Source organism: Hibiscus syriacus, unplaced genomic scaffold (genome assembly GCF_006381635.1).
Source record: "Hibiscus syriacus cultivar Baekdansim isolate YM2019G1 unplaced genomic scaffold, ASM638163v2 tig00111837_pilon, whole genome shotgun sequence".
In the NCBI taxonomy this organism is placed as follows: Eukaryota; Viridiplantae; Streptophyta; class Magnoliopsida; order Malvales; family Malvaceae; genus Hibiscus; species Hibiscus syriacus.
In genome coordinates, this window is record NW_024063194.1 from 6,806,243 (window position 1) to 6,829,210 (window position 22,968).

Here is a 22,968-nt window from a genome sequence, read left to right on the forward strand (position 1 = left end):
CTATATAAGGAACTATGAAGTTGACCGAGCTGAAACTGCAGTAACGAATTACCAATTTGATCGGTATGAACATATATAATGAATTATCAGATTGATCGAACTTAATCTGCAGAGACTTCATACTAGATTCTAGAGTACCTCGAAGAAAAATAGTTTTCAAACAAAAATCAATGGTAGTATGAAATCAAAGTTCAGACATATCAATTCAGTAGAAATAATATTAAGATATCATGAATCAGACATGCAAACTTAAAACTAATCGTATAACATATAGGGAACACACTATATAATCTAGTTATTTTCGAAGGTGCTTCGTATTTATCAGATAGAGAGTCATGAAACTTCTATAAACTAATTAAATTCATAAACGATATCCCCATAAAAGGGTTTGGTACCTAACAGATTCATTAATTATTCAGACTGTGATTCATCAGGATTGTATAGTATTTGGATATTTTTCAGAGGCACTACGTAATTAGAAAGATATTCAGAATCCTTTACATCATAGTTACTTGTATATTCAGATATGACAGGAGTGATTCCATTATTCAGGGAATTAGAGGCATTTTTCTTAGTGACTTGATCTAACAAGGGGATAAAATATTATGGGAATTTAAGATTTGTGTCAATCTATCGAAATATCGAGTTAACTTGAACAAAACAAATCCTAACACTAATACCTGTCAACCACTCATATCATTGTACTTCAAGGGTATTCACTCTTTAGTACAGACAACTCTTGTCAAATTGATAATCTTCAGAACCATCACTAAATATATCTTAGGGAGACGAACAAATATTCAATCATTCTATGACTTGGGGTTACCTTAGGTCATTTGTTCTCTAGGGGCATTTTTTTCATCATACAGTTCAAGGGTATTCAATTATTTTCCTTGATTCAAACATATGCATCATTCTAGTAATTTATTTATCAGTGGTTCTATCCAAACAACACAAATTCTAAATCTTTTGCAATCTTGAAGGTTAGAATTTGGTTATCCAGATTTTCTAAGCAAAACTAACATTTTCCATGTTGATCAGTAGTTTCATAAGATCAATATGTCTTTTTTGAGTTGTTATTCAATTTCCAGGGGCAATTATTATTTTTTACAACATAAGGGTATTTTCATAATTTTACCCCATAAGGGTATTTTCATAATTTTACCTAACCGAAGTATTGTCATAATTTCTCATCCAAGTACCTTTGGAATTTAACCTTTAGTTAGATAAATCGAAATTTACATATCAAGAGGTTGATTTCATTATCACTTAATCACATAACTTGTAAATTTAATTCCTATATGTCCCCCAATTTCTTAAACAAGTCACCTGAGTCATATACACCTATCGACTTTTTACCATATTCAAATCGAATTTAGAAATAATTTACTATATAGATGAAACCAAACATTTTCATCTATTATTTACTAATTCCAACATGTTTCATAAAGCATGCATAAGGTAGCAATATATTACCTTGATTTTCATGCTCAACTGATCGAACATTTAAACTTCATTCGATCACTCTTGAACTTGAATTCAACGCCCAACAATTCCTCATATTCATAACAAACAAATTTACGTCAGAAACTGAACTTAATTGAGAAACCAAATTGAATCTGAAGGTAAAACACTGAAAAATGGTTTACCGATGTCAAATTTTGCAAAACAGACTTCGTGTTCAGACTCAGGATGTCAAAAAACATAAAATACGACTTTTCAAAAAATTTGACTTCTTTGTCATACTAGTCAAAGTTAACGAGTCAGGTTAGGTTAACGGGTTAGGTTGACGGGTTCAGACCCGGTCGAGCTGGTTCAAGTCGGTCTAGATCGAATGGACCAATTCTATAAGGAACTAGAGCTGGGGACAAGCCTCACGATCACGAGGCAATACGTGGAGGCGGCGACGGGGTCGGGGTGACCGACCGAGCATCCAACGATCAAACAAGAACTAGTTAATACCCAATTCAATAATCAAAACAAGCGAAGATCATATTGAAATTAACTGAAAAGTGATCGAAACTTACCCAAGATGGTGGTCGATGACAAAACAGTTTTTTACTAATTAATTCGGTTGGGTTTTGGTCAAACTGAGCTGGAGATTATGGTGCTGAGGGCAGTGAGGCGAGCTTACACTCGAGGTGGCTAGAATGGATAAAAATCAGGTTGATGATATGTGTTTGAGAAACCTTCTATCATTCGATCCTCGCGATTGGTGGTTGTTCAAGAGTCTTTGATAGTTGGGGTTTAGTCAGGTGGGACACTGATTCGATTGTGACAGTCAGAATATCGCAACGATGGTTGGACCGAGCTAAATTGGCCAAGGGGCATGGCAGATAAAGTTGGTGTAGGAAAATTGGGGATTTAGTTGTTCGATAGGGGGTTTATTTTTCAATTTACCAGAAAAATGGGTTCATTCAAGGTTAGGTCCCCAAATTTCCTGTAACTTTATAAAACTGCCTATAAGTTTAAAAAATTTATTAATTGACCCCTAAATTAGGGTTTGACAATTCTCTCCCCTTACAAGAATTTAATCTTCGAAATTCACTCAAGTCACATAAATGAATAAGTGAAGCTTTCAGAAATTCTTCATTATCTTCAAGTAGCTTTTACAGAAGTACGGGTCATTTACTAATCCTTAACCAACTAAATGTATATTCCCATCAAAACTCTCCCTTATCGTAATAAAGCAATTTGAAAAGAATTATCCGTGTGGAATCAATTCCACCTTGGCTATGAGGTCAAGTTCACATAGTGGTAATATGTCCCAATATCAATTATAGAGTCGGGTTAGAATTTCTCGGATAAGTAACTATCACAATACTCATGAGTCACCTTACAGAATTTGGACAAACGTTACTGGTATTCCTTTATGCATAGGATAATCCCCAACGGATAGAAAACTTAGGTTAGTTCATTATAGAGAAGAGCTTGACTTTGGAGTTCCAACCTAGAGAAGTACGATTATAGTTTAATTGCATGTAAATACCAGACAACCTATGACATTCGATCGGTTGGTCTACCTAGAAATTTTGACTCAACCTAAGCTCTGATACCACTAAATGTAACACTCACAAACTGATTCTAGTGACCCGATCTGATCCGAGGTGTCACATTAGGGCCACCAGAGTGGCCCATAGTAAAATCCCAAAAAAATTAAAAAATTATGTTAAAACGTGTAAAATCATAAAACAAATTATATTTAAAATACAAGTTCATAAAATCATTCATACACTACAAAGAGAATTAAAATCATACATGTTTCAAACTAGGATATAAAAATAGAATACCACCTACATGTCCCCTAAACACATGCACCGTACTCTGTAAGTAACACCAGTGGAACCCTAATACTGATGTCAATAGCTGAACTGGATCAATTTAACCTGAAATAGTGAGTAACAGAGTGAGCTTTGGGAAGCTGAATAATACATAACTACCAAGTGATGCTAAAGGAAAAGTATATAATAGGCAAACATAATTTTCCTTATTGATTCAGATGTTTACAAATTTTTGTGATAGGTGAAGGTTCCACTGATATTTCAGGTAGTAAAAGACATGAAGCTTATAGTTTAGACGAAATGATAAGAGGACTAGGTTTCGGAGATCAGAATAGGGTGTCTAGTGTGTTCCCAAAAAACTACTAAAAATACAGTTCTTTCTAAAATAGTATGAGTTTAAAATATACTTTTAAAACCGTAGTAAAATCTTTCAACCGAACATCAATATAAAGTTCCCCAAAACTATATCCGTAAGGACTTACCCTAGGCACATTGGGCATAGGTGCCAATCTAAGAGAACTGATGAGTGTTCAGAATCATTAATATTTGCTCGTTATTTCTTCGATTTTCTGGATTTATTGCTGCTGATTTGGTTGTGTTATACATATTTTCGTACAGGTCCTTACTTTCTAGAAATAGTGACAAAACGAGGGCATTATGTATTTTTGTTTATTATTTGGTCATGGATGGAGACATGGGCACGACTCTAGGCACGACGCGGTCTGATGTGGCAGTTTCTAGAAGGTCCAGTCAGTGGCGGTTTCTAGAAGATCTTCTCAGCACACCTTCGAGAAGATGGAGGAGCAGAGTTGCATTAGGATACTTATTTAAAGTTTGAATTTAGAAAAAACAAATATTTTTAGGATTATTTTATTTTATTTTCTTTGTTTATCCTTAGGCTTTAAGAGGCTATAAATACCCTCTTGGGGTAAGCCTAAACTCATAACTCAGATTACAATCTTCTTCTTCTTTCTAGTTTAGTAAAAGCTTTCTTTTTTTTTCTTTTTACGTTTTCCATTTTCAATTATTTTCAAGCTTTGTTTTTAATATGCTAAGTATGACTTTTGTCATGTTTATCTAATTTTTTATAAGCTGAGAGCAGAAGCGATGACTAAATTCTAACGAGAGAATTGAAACAGGCTCTTAATTTCTTCGGAATATCTCTCTCAATCTCTGCGCTTATTTTTCAAAATCTAAACAGTTTTTAAAGCAAAGATAGACTTTGGTATAGATTGTTGTTGCGATTAAACGTGTGGGAGGAAGATTCAGCTTATAGAAAGCACATTCAACTTCCTGGGAACACACTTGGTGTGATAGCTTCGCTAAGAGGGATTTGAGATCAGAATTGACAATTATAGAAGCAACAATCTGAGTCTGTCACCATGAACTTAAACGGTAATTGATCTACGATAATTGATGTTGATAGAATCAATTTCCAAAGCCAGAATCAAAGATTGCCTTAGGTATTCGGTATACAAAATAGAGTCACTGGGATTGCCCTTGTAGACAAAGTAACCGACATGAATCCCGAAGGGAAAATCTAATTCGATGATCTAAAGGAACCTGAGTCAAAGCAAAGCTTGAGGCTAGTTTTACTATACCCATTTTACAATCTTTACTCTCTTATTTTTACCTTAATTATCTTTATTTATTTAATCTCTTTTTACCATTTAATTTCAATTTACCAAACCCCCCATTTACTTCTCTATACTAAAAATTCATAATTTTCTAAGTCCATGTGGATTCGACCCTTACTTCTCTATACTACAAATTTCCTTTATTTATTAATCGAGAAGAAGGAATTTTGTTTGACATCAAAATGACAGTTGTCAAATTGGTGCCTTTGCTGGGGACTTTGCCAAAGTTACTATTTTTTTATTTCCTTTTGATTATTACCAAGACTAATCCGGGCGCATTAGTGGAGTACGACCCAGAAATAGAAGCCAGAGGTAGGAGACTTCACGCAAAGACGCTTTGGGAAAAAAGGAGACAACAATCAAATCCAGAAGAAGAATCAAATTCAGGAGAATTCGTTAATACAATTTCAATGGCCAATCCGACTATCCAGGAGTTAGCGTGGCACTTACTGAACAAGGGCCTTTGTGCATTGATTTTCCCCAAGGAGAAACTCCATACCAGTTGAAAATTATCCTTATTCATCTCCTCCCTACATTTCACGGATTACCAAATGAGAATCCACACAAACATCTTAGGAATTTCACATGGTTTGCTCTAGCATGAGACCACAGGGAGTAATCGAGGACCAAATCAAACTTAGAGATATTCCTTTTTCCTTTGTTGATTCAGATAAGTAGTGGTTATTTCATCTTCCCCTAATTCTATTACTACATGGGCTCAAATGACTCATGTTTCTTGATAGGTTTTCCCTACGACGAAAGTAACTGAACTACGAAGGAGAATACTTGGAATCAAGTAGCTTAAAGAAGAGTCGCTCTACGATTACTGTGAGTGGTTTAAAAAGTTATGTTCTAGTTGCCCACAACATGGGTTAACTGAACAAACACTCCTTCAATAATTTTATGAAGGATTATCTCCCCTGGAAATGAAGATGATCGATGTTGCCAAAGGCGGAGCCTTGGTGAACATTACTCCTATTGAGGATAGGAACTTAATTTCCACAATGGCACAAATTCCTAACAGTTCTGTGAAAATAATGAACCTCCTCGAAGGGTTCATGAGATAAGTTCATCTTCATTAGAAAATAAAATAGATAATTTAACTGAAGTTGTCAACTCTCTTGTTACAGGAAAGGCAGGACCAAACATATTATGTGGAATATGTGCATTACCTGATTATCTGAGAGACAATTATCCATTGATTCGTGATGATGCAGCAGCTCAAGTCAATGCAGTTGGGAACTTTCCGGGACCTTCCCAAAGAGCTTATAATCCCTACGACAATATATACAACCCAGGATGGAGGGATCATCCGAACTTCAGTTATGCTCTCAATTCAAGATCAAATCAAGGTTATCAGGCGAGACACCTTCACCTCCATAACAGCCGTAGAAGACATCATTAGAGTTGATTGTTGAGAGGTTAGCACTTTCCTAGGAAAAATTACAGATACGTACCAAAGCCCACCTACAAGAAATGTACAAGCAAATGAGCCAACTGGCTCAAACTGTAGGCCGCTTGGAATCACAAGGTAAGCTTCTGTCTCAAACTGAAGTAAACCCGAGGGAGAATTTCACCTCCATCACTCTTCGGAGTGGTACAGTAGTGGCGTCACCTGTTCCATCAGACGAAGCAATCCAAAAAGAGAAGAAGACTGATGATTCAGGATCCCAGAAAAAGAATTACGAAGAAAAAATGGATGAGCCGACGCCATCTCCTTATGAAGTGCCATCGTCTTGTCCATCGAGGTTAGTTAAAAAGGATAAAAACTGAGGAAAAGGAAATATTAGACGTAGTTTGGAAGGTGAAAGTTAACATACCTCTCCTTGAGGTTATCCGGAAGGTTCCAAGGTATGCACAGTTTCTGAAGGATCTTTGTACGACAAAAAGAAAGCTTACAGGTGTCGAGAAAGTGAATTTACGAGAGCACATCTCAGTCGCTTTCCAGCGAAAGTTACCAACTAAACTAAAATACCAAGGTATGTTCGCAATACCATTTAAAATTAGTAATGTTGAGATAAAATGAGCAATGTCCGATCTTGGGGCACTAATTAATGTAGTGCCTCTATCTGTTTATAAAATGATCACCAATGATCCTTTGAAGGATACAAAGATCTCAATAGAACTTACCGACAGATCGGTGATCTATCCGGAAGAACTCTTAGAGAATGTATTAGTAGAGGTAAACGACTTGATATTTCCCACCGATTTTTATATAATCGACATGGAGAATGATCGTACAAGCACATCCTCTGATATCATGGTGGGCGCCCTTCCTAAGCAATGCATACACGAAAATTGACGTGAGAAGCGGAATTTTAACTATGGAATTTTACGGTGAGATCATTAAATTTGACGTGTTTAAGGTAATGAGATATCCTGATAAGGTGGAAAGTCTAAATTCTGTTGACTTAATTGATCCTTTGGCTGATGAATTTTTAAGGATTAATTTTTCCTGTGATCTATGCAGAGAGCTAGAAGATCATAATGAGAACATATATTTTGATCATGCCGAATTGATCATGCCTAATTGAATTTGGTTTCTTCTAAGCCAAAGTCAACGTATATTATAATCATGCCGAATTGAATTTGATTTCTTCTAATCCTAAAGTCTTACCCTCTGTTCTGCAGGAACCCGAAGTTGAACTGAAACCGCTGTCGGATCACTTGAAATATGCCTACCTCGGAGTAAATACACCATGCCAGTAATCATATCAAAAGAATTATCCGAGGAGGATGAAAGGGACTTAATCATGGTTTTGTGCCAGCACAAGGAGGCTATAGGATGGACCATCGCCGATATAAAAGGGTTGAATCCATTTACTTGTATGCATAAAATTAAAACCGAAGATGCACAAAACCAACATGTGAAGGTCAACGCCGGCTAAATTCGCCAATGATGGAAGTGGTAAAAAATGAGATACAAAAACTCCTAGATTATGATATTATATATCCAATTTTGGATAGTAAATGAGTAAGTCTAGTACATGTAGTTCCTAAAAAATAAGAGTTACTGTGATCGAAAATTCTAAAGGAGAATTTGTACCAACACGAGTTCAGAAGAGTATGCATCAATTATAGGATGTTGAATTCTTTAACTCGAAAAGACCATTTTCCTCCTCTATTCATAGATCAAATGATAGAACGATTAGTCGGTAAATCTCATTATTGTTTGATTGATGGATTTTTAGGGTTCTTCCAGATTCCAGTAACACCTGAAGATCAAGAAAAGACGACATTCACATGCCCCTTCGACACCTTCTCTTATCAACGCATGCCTTTCAGACTTTGCAATGCACATGCCACATTCAAAAGGTGTATGATTAGTATTTTTTTTTTATTTTATTGAGAAAGATATTGACGTTTTCATGGTTAATTTCACTATTTACGGTAATTTATTCAATGAGTGTCTATTAAATCTAAAAAAAATGTGTTGCTTTGGTGCCTAGAATTTAACCTTGTTTTGAATTATTAAAAGTGTCATTTTATTGTTGATAAGGGTTTAATTCCAGTGCTCAATATATTCTCTAAACTGAATCTTTTTACGAGGTATGTTCCTTGTGTGCCATATACATGTTTTAAATATACGTATGAAATGTCATGTGCACATGACTGTTTTATCTGATTTGCAATGTGACTATCTGTTTTGACTTGATTTCCTATGATTTTCCTATTTCAAGTCTGATCTATGATTTACTAAAAGTTTTAACCATGCTTGTCTAATTATGATATATGTTTACTATTTTATTGAATTAATTTTTGTCTGAACTTTGATTTTTCTACTACTACTAATTATTGTCTGAAAACTATTTCCTTCGGGGTACTATAGGATCTGGTATGAAGTCTTTTCAGGTTCAACTCTGATCAAACTGGTAATTCCTTATATATGTTCATTAACGATCAGCTTGTAATTCCTTATGAACATAAGGTGAACCAAAGGTGGGTTCCTATAAGACCTTATAGACCCTAAGTTACTCATTTAGGGTAGAACCTCTTCTATGTGCATTGGTAAGTCCTTATGGGCTTGAGGGAACAACACTTAGGTGGGAACCTATGCCCTTTGGGCCTAGGGTAAGTACTTATGCATGTAGTTTTAGCGAACTACATATGGTGTTCGGTTGGAGGGAGATTCTGTATTTTAAGCTAAAAAACTAATGTCATTTTAATAACTTGAAACTAAACTAATTTGGAAACTTAACTGTATGTTTTATTTCTAAATTGTTTAAACACACTGAGCTCTTTAGCTCACTCCCCCAAACTTTTCTCTTTAAGATACTTTTTAATGAGCGACCCAAACCTGCCACTTGGAGGATCAACACATTCATTTAGTATCATTTTGTTATAATGTTTTTATCTTCCGAGTTGTCATTATTTTTGGGTGACATGTGCCTAATTATTTTGAAATACTTTTCTTGCGATATATATTGCTTTTGCGAACGATGTTAGAATTTTATCGGTACTAATTTGTTAAAGAAGTGGTTTGTCTTAGTCATTCATGGTTTTATATATTACTCAAATTAGAACTAATTATTAATAACTATGTTTTTAAAGTGTGATTATTCATAATATGGATTTAAATTATAGAATAATGTTCTTGGAAAATTTTACTATAACTCAATAGAAATGGTCGTAACACATAGGTCGGGTCTAAGGGGTTACAATGGCTCTTCATATGCTTCTAGAATGAGTATAAATAGGTGAAGGCTTGGAATGGTTGAAAAATGCATTCTTGAAGAACATTAGTGGTATTTTGCTGAGCAATGCACAATGACACGAAGAAAGAGGCACCAAGGCACTGTATTAATCCTAGATAGGCTTCAATTTGGTAAAATAGGATGAAATTGGAGAATCAACTTGAACAAGGGTTTCAATTTCTTGGTGTAGAAAGTAAACCCAATAACCATTAACTTTTTCAAAATGCTCATTCAAATCAAACCACAGAAGAGCAGCACTAGAAGAAAAAACAATACCAACGAAAAGAACCTTGTTAACATAATTAATCAACCAAGAGAGCACACTCGTGTTGCACCGATCCCATTGAGGTTGAAGCTGCTCAACAGAATTAGATCGATTACGAACCCCACCAATAAACCCCAATTCATTCTTCACAAGAAGAGAAATATGCATAGGCCTACTTCAGACGCTGTAATTATGAACGTCGATGAAATGTTAAGAAACAAGAACAACACCGGTGTATCGGACGTATGAAAATACAAAGGATGTGTGAAATCAATCTCCGAAACATATTGTGGAGGCATCGCAAGGAAAAAAATGAAGAAAGAATAAAAAAATTCACAGTAAACAAACACAAACTCTATAAACAAATACTGGAATTGGGAAATGTTTTGCACAATGAGATTTTCCAGAAACAGGAACGAGAATGGATAATTTTGGACTATTGAAAATTAAGCCCAACAACCCAAGAGCCCAAAAACTTAACGTCTGATACCATGTTAAAATGAATAGTACCTCAATTTTATTTATCACACACAAAAACTTACATATAAATGTATTTATACAAGAACTAGATATCTAACTGACTTACAAACTAACTAAAAGAATCTAACTAACTTTGTAACTACACTAACAGAATAACTATTTACAACTATTTTCTACAATTCAAAGCTAATAGATATGGGATTTAAAGTTAAGAGGACATCATATCCCAAAGATTCTTGGAAATATCTCAAAAATGGCTCGTAATCTGAATGATGTGATGTCCCAATGTGTTCACATTATGCACCTTAAATGTACCTTCAAAACAAACAAAAAGCTTAAGAATAAATGCTCTTACAAACCAAAAATAAACTTATATGTAAATATGCAAGTTTAGGATGAATATGAAACATAAATAAATATGCATGGTTTGAAATGAAACATAATTATATATGCATGGCTTAAGATGAAATGAAACATAAGTAATTTGCATACATAATATAACTTTAATGCTAAAATAAAGATGTGATCATAGATTATATCAAATGTTAACATGTAACATGTTATATAACCTATTGTGTAAAGGTTCTTCTTCAATATAGGTATTAAAAGTATGAGCACACTTAGAAGTAAGAACTTCCCTGAATAACTTAGCCTTTGCACGAGTGATAAGTCCTTGTGGTATGATTTCAGGATCAGTTAGTGTTGTCATGATCACATCATAACCCATACCCTTAGTATCTATTTATAGGGATATATAATTGATTACAAATGAAAATAAATAAAGTATAAATCTAATTAATAAATTTATCTACTTATAATCGAACGAGGTTTATTACTATCCCAAATTTCTATATTAATTAATTTATGTCACTTTAAATTCGATTCAAACTCTAAAATATTCATCTTGTATGTCTCTAAAATCGCTAACAAAATCCGCAACAATAAATTTCTTCAAAACTCCAAATCCCAAAACATAGCTCATGATATGACTTGGTTATCAACAAATAAATAAACATGATCGAAAAAAAAACAAAAAGATAACACCAAGATTTACGTGAAAAACCTCCCAAAAGGGAAAAACTAGGGTAGACGAGAAGAATTTCACTAATATGAAAGGATTTTGGAGAAGGAAAAACTTAATGTCTAACCCTTACCCTTAGTATCTATTTATAGGGATAGACACTTGATTACAAAGGAAACTAAATGAAAAAGACATACGCTTTAATAAAATTGTGTGTTTTTAATAAAATTAGATATATTACTTTCCCAGATTTATATATCAATTAATTTGTGTCTCTCTGAATTTGAGTCAAACTCTAACAAATCTCCACATTGACGTGAACTATGGAAGTACGAAGATTTTGAGACAAAACACTCAAATTTGATGAGACACTCAAACTCTAACACATACAATAATTGTTTTCTAATGTAGAAAATGTTAGGAGATCCATAATTGGATCACTTTCTAATGATGATGATGTTATTTTAAAATATTATGGAAATAAAAGTTGATCTTAAATACATGTGTGTTAGGCCAAAAGGGATCATTTTAAAAATTATACTAATCACGACGAACTTATTTCTAAAGTAATGGTTCTTTCATAGTACAACTATGATTTAATATATATTTTGTTCGAATTATTCTTTCCCAATTGATTTTAATATTTTATTTTGCAGCTATCAATTTTTCTAAAAATTTAGAAGTACAAATCAGACGTTGTAAAACACAATCGAGTTTGAACTATTATTTGTGAAAAATAAAAATTCAAACGAATACATATCGAACAAGTAATAGAAAATTCATTGGACTGGACAGAAAATTCGTTTGGGTTTTTGAATCGCAAAAGATTTGCACATGTTTTTCATAAAAAGAATAATTTCAGGTTTCATTATTGTGCAACGTCTTTGAATGTATGCCTATATTTTATTGCTATTGTTTAAAATATAGCATAAAATAGGTATTTGGAAAATAGAATTTTTAAATGTTATGATGCTTTAAATACTATAATATTTAACAATTGTCCTTTTTAAATTTTATAATGATATAAATTATAATTTATCTTTAGCATACTAAGAATTTATGTATTTATAAATATTCTAAAAAAGTTTAACCAATTTGATTTTTTTTTGTAACTCATTATGCTATTACTATTAAAGTCTTTTTAATATCGTTTATAAATTTTAAGGTAATCTATGCATTTAATACTTAAACTATCAGATTTAGTTTGTTTTAGTACATAAATTTTAAATTTTTTCAAAACAATACATAATGTTTAGTTTTTATTTAATTTTAGTGTCTCGCTGTTAAAAATTTAAAGTGTTTAGTACCTAAACTATCAATATTGGTATGTTTTAGTACCTAAACTTTTAATTTTTTTTCTAAAAACATAACGTTAAATTTTTTAACGGTGATATTAAATGAAAAAAAAACTAAATTTTAGGTATGGTTTCGAAAACAAATAAAAGTTTAGATACTAAAATGTACCAAACTGAAAGTTTAGGTACAAAACGTATAATTTACCCTAAATTTTATTTTTTACGGGTATAGTGAGTTGCCAAAAATAAATGATGGTTATGGAGAATTGTGAAAACAAACAATTAGTTATATATGAGACTATAAATTGATCTTAAGCAAGTTGAATAGTGTCTCAACTAGTTTTTGAATAAAATAGATATTAAATCTTTATAAGTATAGGCAAAAACTTGATATGCTTAATACTGTTGTGGATAAAGTAATGTAATGTTATTTGTGAGGGATTAATTTATAGTTGTTAGTTAGTGTTAACTGTTGATGAACTAATAATTTTTTAGAAATTTAAAAAAGGGAACACGATAGTTGGAGAAAAGATATAAAATCAATAATGATTTGAAAATAAAGATTTAAAATACTAAAGATTTTGTCACAAATAAAGCAATTGTTGAGATATATTTTGGGTAATTTGGCTAAATATGTTATAAAGATTCAAATTGCATGCATGATGAAAATGAACAAGTCTATTTGAATATTCCAATTGCATCCACGAAGTAAAAGAATCTAAACTTACTTGTTAATTCGTGTTTTCAATAATACATGAATTAGATTGAAATGAGTTTTTTAAATTAATCTTTAGAGCTTGGTGAAAATATTATGACAACTAAGATCTCTTTGTGTATTGGTTAAATTATTGATTTATCACAAATTTCAATTGGATGAATGAAGCTAGTTGTTTGTTATGAGTTTTGTATTATATTAACAATTTCAACAATCGTTCAGTTTTTAAGAGAATAATCACTCATTTCACTAAGTATTAGTTTCATATGCATTAATTATTATTTAAACGATTGGTTTCGTTATTTTTCTTCTCAGTTGTTCCTCTAAATCTCTTCTCAGTTTTTTTAAAATTTCTAATGAATCAGTGGAAGAATGTTGAAAACAAAGAATCTCACATTGAGTAGGAATAGTATGATACGATATGGTCCGTGAGTGTTTCTTTTTAGACACTATCCTCTCAGTGAAATATTACTTTCTTTGTCCCTTATTTTTGTCTCATGTTGACTAAACACAAAGTTTTATGAGATAAGTTTGACCACATGTTTTAAACCGAAGGAAATGATAAAATAATCTCAATAATATATTGATATATTTGTTTTGATAGGTGTAAAAAGAATAAGATATATGGGTAACAAAAATAAGTGTTTTTATTTGTTGACTTTTCTAATATAACATAATGAATGAGACAATTTTAAAAATTAAGAGTGATAAATTTACCAGGATAGAGGGAATAATTTATTAGGGTTTATAGTTTATTGTTTCTAGCTCTTACAAAATATTTTAATACAATTTATGTTATTATAAATAACGTTTATGACAATTAATTATTTTGCAACTTCTATTGAATTTTTTACCCTTTTACTGAGAACCTATAACTAGACGTTGATATTTTATTTCATTATATGCAACAATAAGAGAAATTTCTCTCTTGATCTTATTCTTGTTGCTTATTTAGTATTTTTTGACCGTCGGATTATAACTCGGGATTAAAGTTTTATTTAGTTTTATTCAAATAAAACTTTTTGAACATTTATCTTATTGTTTAATTACGTGGATTAGAACTAAATAAGTCAATTTCTCTTATTGTTTAAGTACGTGGATTAGAACTAAATAAGTCAATTTATCTTATTCTTTAACTAGGATAATCCAAGTTAAAGGTGAAGTGCGACTATAAACCCTTATCTTAATTGACTTTATTTAGAACGAAACGAAATTTTTTCTTGAATTAAATTTAATTTGAATAAAACTACGTTTTACTAATTTGGATAAAACTAATCGTAATTACATTTCACCTTTGACATAATGTAACAATATAATGTTATAACAGACTATATATTAAAATATAAATAACATATAGACACTTCCCGACAAAGTATAATATATTTTTTCTTTCAGAATATTATTTAAAGGTATATTTTTTTGTAAGTAAATATTTTTTGATCGGTTAATAAAACTGTTTTTATTTGTTTTTCTTCTCTTCTCCTCTATGTAAGATTAAGATTAAATTTAGATTTTTTTTCAAAATACATATTTTGTTTTTTTCTTTTTGAAAAATGTATCCAAACATTTAATTTGTTCAATTCAATGCATCTAATCATTTAAATTTAATGTATACGGTCTCTATTTACTCAAAGAATAAGTTTGAATCTCATATTCTTTAAGAAGATATATATAAAAATATTTAAGTCGTAGTAGTTTTTCTTTTTCTTTTTTAATATTACTTAAAGTATAATGTTGAAATAATGTAGAACTTTGCTTTCAATTGCATATTGAGGGGGCTTAGGGTTGGCTCGATGAGCTAGAAAATGACGGATTGTCACAAGTGTATAATATTAACCATTCAGTCTTAAAGTAGAATTGCAATAATTATATCAGCAAATGATAAAATATTGAAGCTGCATGTCCTTTACAACTCATATAGCACTTACAAGAATAAGTCATTGTCACTAGGGTCACAAATAAAAATTTCTTCGGTTCCATTGGTATTACTGTTAATTTATTATGTTTATGGTATCTTCTGAATTACTATTAGGTGTATATTAAACATATATTTTAGTATCTTAATTTGATTTAATTATTTAATTTGATATTTAATTTTTTTAATTCAACAAGTAATTTAATCTTGACTTTATGGTTCAATCTAATACTTATAATTTTATTCAATTAGATATTTGTACTTGATAATTGATATTTTCATTTAAATTAATTCATATGGTTAAGTTTTTCTATTTAAATTATATCATTTCAAATTTAGATCTTTGGGCGGAAGAAAATATATAAATTCAAATAATTTTAAAATATTTAAAATATAATAATTAATTATATCAAAATCAAATTGAACAGATAAGCTAAATTGATTGATTTAAATAAAAAGATAAATTTAATTACGATAAAAAAATCACAACCTAAATTGAATTTTAAAATCAAATTCGGCTATCAAAATATATATTTATCATATTGTTTAGTGACAATTAAAATACATACTATATAAAAAATATAAAAAGATAGTTATACGTATTCTTGTGGATTATTATTTTCACTTTTTAGTGATAATTTACTCGATCTGAAATCTGAAGGACTAGAATATTACACGAAGCAACAGAAGTGACTAATAATTTCTTCTTTAAAATGACGTCAAATCATATATAAACATTCATCATTTAAAAATGTTGTGAAGCATCAAATATAATTAGTTTATAAAAATGGAGAGCTCTCAATAATACATCACAAAATACAAGAGTTTATCAAAATAGAGTTATGACTCAATATACGTGAAGTCTATGAAAATACGTGTCCACTAAATACTAAAGACGCACTCTGATATTCAACCAAGTCTAGAATCTATGGTCTGACGATGAACTCCTTGAACCAGCACCTAACAACCTGTGCATGGAAACAAATTCCAAACGAGCATGCAACATATATAGCCATGAACAAAAAGGTACACCAAATACACAACACAAATAAGCATCATGGTGTCGTTCGGAGTCACATCAACGTCACGGAACTCACACTCTATTTTCTTATAGACGGTACCTTGACTAAAACTTGGGTCACGTAGCATCAGTATCTTATGCTAATGGCACTCGTCGTCAAGTACCTTGCCCGACTAGTGTACTCTTCTTGAGTACACAAGACATGTCTGGGTCACAAAGCAATAGAACAACATCCACACCTTGATTACGGGTTTTGTAGCATCAACACCTTGCCCGAAAAGTGTACTCCTCTTGAGTACATGAGACGTGTCTGGGCCACGGAGCATTAGAACAGCATCCCACTAGCATTTAATGTGTCCTTACACTTGATTGGATACATTCGGATATTCTTTGCATAACTAGATGATCGTCACACATAAGTAACTTTGGTGTCCTCTTTGTTATTCAAGCAATAAACATGGAATCTTACCTCGTAATGATCTTATGTTATCACACAAATTTTAATGTTATGACTTGTAAGCTTTTATTAAGAGGTTTTCATTGATCCTAAAACCTTTTCTGTTCCTTTGATCAAAGCCAGGCTTACAACCTTTGTATTGACGATGATATCAATAATCAGTCGAATGTTATTGATACTATCTTTTATGGTATCAGTACTACCCTAAGTATCGATACCAATTTAATATACTTGAATCTGAGGAAACCCTTATTATCGATACCTCTTCCTAAAGTATCGGTACGACCCTCTTATAGTATCGATACTACCTCGAGTATCGATACCGAATTAGCATTTGATGTTTGCATAAATAATATAGTACCAATACCCCTAGTTGGAGTATCAATACTTCCTTTTAGTGGTATCAATACTCCTATAGTACTTATACTAAACTTGGCTAGTGGAATTTAAAATCATCCTCTAGTATCGATACTTAGCCTGGTGTATTGATATCATATGAACAATATCGATACCACAGGAATATGGTACCAATACTACCTATTCAAAACTCTTTATATTTTCTTATTAAAAGAGTAAGATCGGTGTTGTTTAGTATCGACACCATAAACATATAATACCCTATTTTTCATGAGTAAAAAACTCGTAATCTCTAACAAGGTTGTCAAATGTTAAAAAAGGCTTATTTAGATTCAAGGGATAATAAAAGGTCATTTCTTTATAAACGAACAACATCAAAATACGTCATCCCTTCCATGAACACAAATTCACCCAACATGTATCATGAACTATGATAAGTGTTGAATATTGCATATTTTTACTATTACTTACTCATCATTTGTCACTTGGATATTACTAATTTCTTTCCTTTTGGTTTTATTTTTATTAGAGTTTCATTGGATAAATTAGCCTAAAAACAAGTAGATTTCGACAGTCCAGTTAACATCTTCTAGAAAATGAGCAGAATTATCTTGAATATTTAATTTGGAATGTACCTTGGATAAGGTTTTCTAGAAGACGATCTGAATTCAACTAGAACTACAAGACTTAAGTATTTTATTTTAATCTTTTTGTGATAAACCTTTTAAATTTAAGATTTTTTAATTTAATTATTTTATGTAGGAATTAGTTTTTATAACTTATAAATCTTGGGTTCTAAATACCTCTTAGGTTTAATAGTTGAAAACATTTTAAAATTTATATTTTCTTGGTTATTTATTGAAGCACTGTTTTTCTTTCATCTCTTATTTTCTTTCATTATTTTATTTTCACAATGTTAAGCATGATGCAATCCATGCTTAGCTAAACTTCCACATATCCAAAGGTATTGTGAAGCTCTATTTTAGTCCTGAGAATTGAGTTTTTTCTTCATGCCTTCAGATTGTATTCTTTGATCTCTAAAAACTGGGAGTGACAATCAGTCATTCTCTTAAAACTTACTATATCCTCAATGAAAAAAGTGTATGTTGATTTGAAGATTGTTTTTTCTTTAAGTTTGGAAGTTGGATTGGCTGGTCGTAATTCAACTTCCTATGAATAAACTTAGAGTGGCCCACTAAGGGAATCAAGATCTAGCTATACTCTTGGTGAGACATTATAACTTGGGTCGGGTTTTTCTATAGCTTAAAATTGTTTTAAATCTAACATTGATAGGCGTGGTTAGACTAAAAAGGGACAGATTTTGGAGGCGGACATAGAAAATTTGATTAATCATAAATAAGAGTTAGATGCAAGGGTTAGGACCTGTTGATTGTAATCGACGTAAATCACAAAGGGGAAAATTCTATTTTGATGATCGATCTAAATTAAGTTTAAGAAGCCTTAGGTTATATAATCTCAATTGAAATATTACACCTTTTTTTACTTTCTCATAATTTATTTTTATTATTTATTCTTTCTTTATTTCTAAATCCCCTCATTTTTACATTTGCAATTAAACCCAATGATCTAAACAAGCAAATTTATTAGACTTCCTTAGTTCTTGTGGATCGACCTCTACTTCTCTATATTACTTTCATTATTTATTTGAGATTTAATTATTTTGTTTTAAAAATTTGACACTTGTCAAATTGACATTGTTGTCGAGGAATTCGACAAAAGTACTAATATTGTTTCTTATTTTGATCTATGACTACGTTGCGTCTGGAAGAACTAATAAATTACAAACTTTGAGAAACTCTTCGGCCAAAAAGGAAACAACAAAAAGAATTGAAACTCGATCCAAACTTAGGAGAAATCTATTATATCGAAGATTTATTCATATTCGATATAGAATAATCATTACATATGGTTGATCTAACGATCTAAAAACTAGCTGCCATACCTGATGAATAACAATTGCTTTGTGTATCATTCATGAATTAAGAAACACCGTTCGAGTTAAAGATGAGTTTGATCCATCTTTTTTTACCTTTCATGGTTTACAAAATGGTAACCCACATAAGCATTTGAAAGAGTTTCATATGGTCTGTTTGAGTATGAAACCACATGGAGTGTTTGAAGATCAAATAAAACACCTAATGATTGGTTATTTTATTTACATCATAGTTTTTTTAGTAAATGGGTTAAAATGTCTCTCTTATTTCTTGATAGTTTTTCCCAGAGGCTAAAGTAAACAAACTAAGAAGAAACATTGTAGGGATTAGATAAAAAGAGAATGAATCGTTATACGATTACTGAAATGCTTCAAGAAGCTGTGTGCAAGCTGTGTATAACACCGCTTGATGTAAGGGTGTTGTACCCTTTTTGATTGTGGATCTAGGAAGGGAGCAAAACAACCTATAAATATAAGTGAATGGCTCAAAAGAGAATAACTTGGTAGTTGATGTTGGTGAAGAATGATGGACTATTTTGTTTGAATGGAAATAAAATTTGATTAAGTGATGGGAATGTGATGGATTGTGAAAAAAACGGTTAAGGTAATAGTTTCTTATAAGACTAAGAATGAACCAATGCTATAGATGAGAAAATAATCGATTATTATAAGTCTTTATAAGGGATGGTAGCAAGGACTTGGACCCACTAGATAGCAATCTAGGAACCACAAGTATCAAATGAAAAGAAGGGGTTGACGCCACAAGTATAAAATACTTGATAAGTCGATAAAAGCCACATGGAATTGAGAATGGAGAGTAATCTCACTTGAATTAATAATAAAAAGTTGTGTGTTACAATGTAATAAGCCTAGCCTATTTATAGGAAATAAAAAGAAAGATATCCAAAGATAAGCGACTTTTCATCCATGTACATTCCTTTAACTAAAAGGCATAATTTAATTAAATTAATATATGTGAATGTACTTAATTATTCAGCCAAAATGAATAAGCATTCCCCTTGGCCGAATGGTATTCATGATGGTTCATCTTGGGGCCATTTTGAGAAGTTAGCTTGGTTTGGTCGAATGGGTACGTAACCATTCACATTGGCAACTATATGATCCACATACATGGCACTTGGGTGGGCTAATCATTAGGAACTCACATGGGGTCATAGTAGGTTTGGGGTGTGGTCTCATCCATGGAATGAAGGTAGGCAACAACTAGGCGTGACTTAACTCCATTCAAACTTGTAGTGAGCTCGGCAAGTAAGACTGGTATGTTGTAGCTTACTGGCCGCGACTTGTTAAGCTTCCTAATATTTCCTTTAACTAATTTCAGCTGCACTTGACATCACTTTTAGCAACTTATCTTCAAATGGTTCATCCATCTAGGTTTAGATACATACTAGTTCCTCTATATGAGTTTAGTTTTCCATAAGTCTCCATGAGCTGCTTGAATCTTGTTTAGCTAATTGTGATGTAAGGTATTTGTACCTTAACAATTGATTGTGGATCTAGGAAGGAAGCAAAACAACATGTACAAGTGAATGGCTCAAAAAGAGAGGGTTAAGGGTGGTAGACGTATGGTGAATGGGTGGGCTATTTATGGAAGCGGAAGATGGTTGATATGGCTATGGTTATGGCTTATGAAACAAATGGATGGTTGTGAGGATAGTTTCTTAAAGAAGACTCAAAGAAGAATCAATGCTATAGAGAGCAAAGACCCAGACTTTATATTGCTTCTTCAAGGGGTGGTATTAAATACTTTTACCCACTAGTTATATGAACTAGGAACTAGAAGTATCAAGGTGAAAAGAAAGGGGTTGACGCCACAAGTATAAAATACTTGATAAGTCTATAAAAGTCACCAGGACTTAAGGAAGAGAATAATCTCACTTATATTAATCAAAAGGTCTGATTACAAATGAAATATTGTTAGAGTATGCCCAAAGACCAATCATATGATGATTGTAATAATGCTTTTATTTACCGATTTTATTGAATAAAGGCATTGCCGTTATTATTTTCAGTTATATATATGTGTTTAACATAAATTGGAAGATAATAAAGTCCATATAATGGCATAATTATTATTATTAAAAGATCCCTAGTCAAGTATTATTATGGGCATGGACAATAATAATACACTTAAGACTAACATGTTATTGATTGATGACAACGAGTTGTCATTGACATAGAGATGTCAGAATTGATACATGATTATATTGTTAGAGAACAATGTATTGGATTGACCCACCATGAGCATATGTCTTGGATTATTATGTGACAGTCATAACATTGTTCATGGTGATGACTATATGTATGATCCTCAGACTTGAGGTCAATACTATCCCAACATATATTGTTGTATGTTTTGATGCAGCTAAACAAGCTCCGTAACTGGTTGCTCTATAAAGACTGTTATTGAATATATCTCAATATATGTAGTGGGTCTGTATGATTAAGATATGATATGACCTTCCTACATAATAGGAAATATATCACATGCCACTTGATTGAGTAAGACTAGAAACGCATGGCCATGCTCGAATAAGTTGATATGAGATATCATAAACTATTCGTTAATTAAAGTCTACTCTAGAAATCAAGAAACAATAGGTGGGCTATACAAGTGTGACTATTCCAAGACTTGTGCCTATTCTAGATATAATGGACATAATGATATAATACATAATAGAGTTAATCACCAAGATGATATGTCGAATCATATTTTCTTGTAACTTAGGTGACAATGATATATGGCTAGATGTCACTCATTGTATGTAATATTAGAATTGTTCTAATAATTACTTCTAATGTTACAACAACCTACAGGGTCACACCCTAAGATTGAAACGAGCAAATATGTACAATTTGTTGTACGTTACTAAAATATATCTAGAGTTAATTAAGTATATATTTTAATAATCTCGAATATTTAATTTCAATTAATTAAATATAGATTTAATTAATTTGAAATAATAAAATCCCTGATATGATTAGGGTAACTTGGATATAAAAGGATTATTAAATTCCAATTAATTAAATATAGATTTAATTAATTTGAAATAATAAAAACCCTAATATGACTAGGGTAACTTGGCTATAAAAGGGTGTGTTAGGTCTAGCAGCCGTTTTTTTGGAAGAACACACACAAAAACTTTCAGCCACTTTCTCTCAAAACTGTTTTGGAGGAAAACAAAATTGCTCTCAATTGGGTGAACTGAGTAGAGGCCGAGACGTGATTTTGTGGAGGCTTACGATTCGAACCAATCTACACCACCATAATTCACTAATTTCCTTGTTGTTTTTCAAGGAACCCGCTGTAAGTATTCGCATCTTTTCTTCCCGATTTCAGTTTTTCGTACTTGGATCGCTGGTGAGACCGTCAAGTTTTGTTTTCGCTGCGCCATGGGGATCGCCGACAGTCCCAATAGTGGTATCAGAGCCACTTGTACGATCTGGATTTGGGTTAAATTTTTTGTTGAAGCGATATGTATAAGATGCATGTTCTAGATTTATCGATTTTGGTAAATATGCTGATATTATTGTTCGAATCGATAACCACAACGATTTATATATTAATTTATTAAAATGTTTTTCAATCGATTTGTTGCTGAATGATCTATGGGAGTGCAATAGCAGATCGCGTTTGGAAGTGGAAAAATGGTTGTTTCGATGCAGAAAACCTTCGGGATTGAAAATCCCAAAAGAACGATTCTGTTGATAATTGTTATCAAATTGTGAAGTTTTTCCATGGAAACAGAAGTACTATTTTTTTTAAAAAAATCCCACCGCCCCTTGACCCTGCAAAGGGCTTCGCCCATTGACCCTCATTAGTAGTACAAATTGAAGGCCCATATTAATATTTTT